We start from the raw sequence: 4024 nt of genomic DNA, 5'->3' as shown, positions 1-4024 counted from the left end.
CAGGAGTTCGACCAGGAGACCTGGAGTTTGATCGCTCGCTATGGCGTGCGCTGACCAGGGGGCAGTGTGGAACGAAAGAAGGCCCCGGTCGGCAGCTGGAAGGCCCTATCAGCCCTGATTGCTGGCCAGGCCTAGGGACCCTAGCTGTGCAAAATTTCATGTCCTGGGCCTCTAGTGTATATATAAAAGATAATATGCCAAGTGTCCCCTCGGGAGTTAGACTGGGAATTCGATCGCTTGCTATGACGTGCACTGACCACCAGGCATGGCGCAGAACAAAGGGAGGCCCCAGCCAGTAGCCGGTAAAGGGAGGCCCCGGCTGGCAGCCAGAAGGCCCCAATCGGCCTTGATCACTGGCCAGGCCTAGGGACCCTACCTGTGCACAAAGTTTGTGCACCAGGCCTCTAGTAATTACAAAAAGTATTATATACAATGGTACATCTCTAATAACTGTACTATGGTTACATCAGAGAATATCTCTGTTTTAGGAAAATATGCACTGAAGTATTAAGGAGTAAAGTAGAAAAATGTCTGCAACCTACTCTCAAATGGTTCAGATAAAATAAATAGTAATGTGCCCTGGTCAGTGTGGCTCAGTGGTTGAGTGTCATCCATGCACCAGGTGGTCCTGGTTCAATTCCCAGTCAGGGCACATGCCTGGGTGTGGACTCAATCCCCAGGGTGGGGTGTGCAGGAAATAGCCAATCAATGTTTCTATCTCTCTCTTCCTCTCTCTGAAATCAATAAAAACTTTTAAAAAATAAATAAAAATAAAGTCGTGTGTATCTGTGTGTGTATATACCTTGGAGATATTGCGAATTCAGTTCCAGAGCACTGCAATAAAACGAGTCAGAAAGGAAAGATTGGGAGGGAGCAACAGGTCACTGGGGACTGGACCCAACCGATCCCTTCCTGCCACCTGATTGCTAGAGAAAATGAGCTACAGCACATTTCACTGACATTCTGGTAGCTACTGGAAGAAACTGGGTAACTATCCAGCCTTCGGCCATTCTATTCACATGAGGGGAAAACAGTGTAAGAAGGCAGATTAGAATCAGAGCCACAGATGGCTCTAAAATTACTTTCAGCAGCGACTGAAAATAGCAGAGTCAATATATCCGCCTATTGTTTTATTCATCCAGCTTCTCTTGAGACACTATGCTATTTATTCCCTTCGGTAGAATTTAAGAGCAAATATTCCAAAGAAATCAGCATAGGATGTGGCGAAAAAATTCATAAAATACCTAAATCCTAAATGTTCAGTTTTCGCAGCTATCCTTCAGGAAGTCTTACGCTTTGTAAATGTTGGCCAGCATTCCAGGGCAACTTTAATAAAATACATGTCTGACTTTCACACCACAAGACAGAAAATAATTTAAAAAATAAAATGTTGGCTAGGGAATATAGTCAATAATATTGTAATAACTCCGTACACTGCCAGGGGGTTACTGAAATATTGGAGGGAACACTTTATAAAGTATATGATTGTCTGACTATTATGCTGTATACCTGAAATTAATATAAAATAATATTGAATGTAAAGTAATTGAAAAATAAAAAACTAAATTAATTAAAAAATAAAGTAATGCCCTCGCTGCTGTTTCTCAGTGGTTACAGCAGTGATGGGGAACCTCTTGAGCTCGGCGTGTCATCATTTTGAAAATCCGTAACTTAACTCTGGTGCCGTGTCACATATAGAAATGTTTTGATATTTGCAGCCATAGGAAAACAAAGACTTATATTTTTGATATTTTGATATTTATTTTATATATTTAAATGCCATTTAACAAAGAAAAATCAACCCAAAAAAATGAGTTTGCGTGTCACCTCTGACACGCGTGTCATAGGTTCGCCATCACTGGTGTAGAGTGTCAGCCCGGACACCGAAGGATCGAGGGTTCCATTCCCAGTCAAGGACATGTGCCTGAGTTGCACTTTTCATCCCTGGCCACTGTCAAGGCTCATGCAGGAAGCAGCCAGTCCGTCTGTCTTTCACATCAACTTTTCTCTCTTCTCCCTTTCCTCCCTTTCTCCCTCCCTCCCTTCCATTCTCTCTAAACACCAATGAAAAAATATCCTCGGGTGAGGATGAAAAAATATTAATAGAGTAAAAACCAAATAAATAGTTATCATTAGATTAAGACAGTGGTTCTCAACCTTGGCTGCACATTAGAATCACCTGGGAATCTTTTTAAAATCCTGATTTCTGGGCCTCTTTTTCTGGAAATTCTGTTTCTTTGTTACGGAGGATGAGGCCCAGAAATCAGGATTTTGAAAAGATTCCCAGGTGATTCTAATGTGCAGCCAAGGTTGAGAACCACTGGATTAAGATAAAAGGTACAGGCAAGAATCATGAATGGACGCTCAGTGTAGTAGGTTAAATATTAGCTGAGGAAATGAGCATTTACAGAGTCTTGAAGTATCTCCCCACAAATTACTTATTTTGTTTTTTTTATTTTTAAAATAGATTTTTATTGATTTCAGAGAGGAAGGGAGAGGGAGAGAAACATCAATGATGAGATGCATGCTCCCCACTGGGGATCAAACCTGCAACCCGGGCATGTGTCCTGACTGGGAATTGAACTGTGACCTCCAGCCCTGAACCTAACCCCTAACCCCTAGCCCTAGCCCTAAGCACTAAGCCCTAGCCCTAGCCCTAACCCTAACCCTAACCCCAACCCTGGTTCATAGATTGATGGTCAACCATTGAGCCGCTGGCTGGGCAACAGGGAGAGAATCATCAATGATGAGAGAATCATGGATCGGCTGCCTCCTGCACGCCCCCCACTGGGGATGGAGCCCACAATCCGGGCATGTGCCCTGACCTGGACCAAACCATGACCTCCTGGTTCATAGATTGATGCTCAACCACTGAGCCACGCCAGCTGGGCATACATAGCTTTTTTAAAAAAAAGTAATTTTATTGATTTCAGAGAGGAAGGGAGAGGGAGAGAGAGAGATAGAAGCATGGATGATGAGAATCATGGATCGGCTGCCTCCTGCACACCCCCACTGGGGATCGAACCTGCAACCTGGCATGTGCCCTGACCAGGAATCGAACCGTGACCTCCTGGTTGACGCTCAACCACTGAGCCACACCGGCTGGCTGCTTCTTTTTGATTCTCATTTGTCTTGTTCTTGGAGTTTAGTGAGGAAGCACAAGCAGCTTGTGGAGAGGAACTGAGACCTGCCCCCCAATAGTCCCAGCTGAGCTCCTAGCCAGCAACCAGTACCACAGGCCAGCCATGTTGCGAGCCTCCCTGAAAATGACTCTTCCAGCCTCCAGCTGAGCTGCCACAGCTGGCAGTCCCGGGAGCACATGAGCATGGACCTGTGAACCAGGAGTCCAGCCCAAACTGCAAACTTGTGAGTAAAAAAAAGGACTGTTGTTCTAAGCCTGAGTTTTGGAGTGACTTGTTATGCAGCAATAGGTCATCGAAAGCAAGTGATAACCCAAGTGAGCTGATCTTCTAGGACGTTGGAGCATGTGACAATATAGGCCTAAACTGTCATTCAGTTCATGCTGCTGATTTATTAATTCAAACTAATAACTGATTTATACCACTCATCCATGTTTGGCAGCCTAGCCTTTTCGAAGGGTTATCTAAAAATTATGCTGCTCTCCTTTTGATTTGGGATGTAAATGAACAGAATGAATGTAATAAGTTTTAAAGGTACAATGGGATCATTTATAAATCACTAAAGTATTAGTATTTCATGTATACTTATTTTTTAACAAGTATTATTTTTTATTGGAAAAGGTAGAAAACACTGGAAAATAATAATCAGTTTTGTCATTAAGAATTTTCATCGCTCTGACCGGTTTGGCTCAGTGGATATAGTGTCGGCCTGCGGACTGAAAGGTCCCAGGTTCGATTCCAGTCAAGGGCATGTACCTTGGTTGCAGGCACATCCCCAGTGGGGGTTGTGCAAGAGGCAGCTGATCAATGTTTCTGTCTCATCGATGTTTCTAGCTCGCTATCCCTCTCCCTTCCTCTCTGTAAAAATATTTAAAAAAAATAAT

The sequence above is a fragment of the Myotis davidii genome, unplaced genomic scaffold (assembly GCF_000327345.1).
Source record: "Myotis davidii unplaced genomic scaffold, ASM32734v1 scaffold530, whole genome shotgun sequence".
NCBI classification, from domain to species: Eukaryota; Metazoa; Chordata; class Mammalia; order Chiroptera; family Vespertilionidae; genus Myotis; species Myotis davidii.
Note: the sequence above shows the minus strand (reverse complement) of the source record.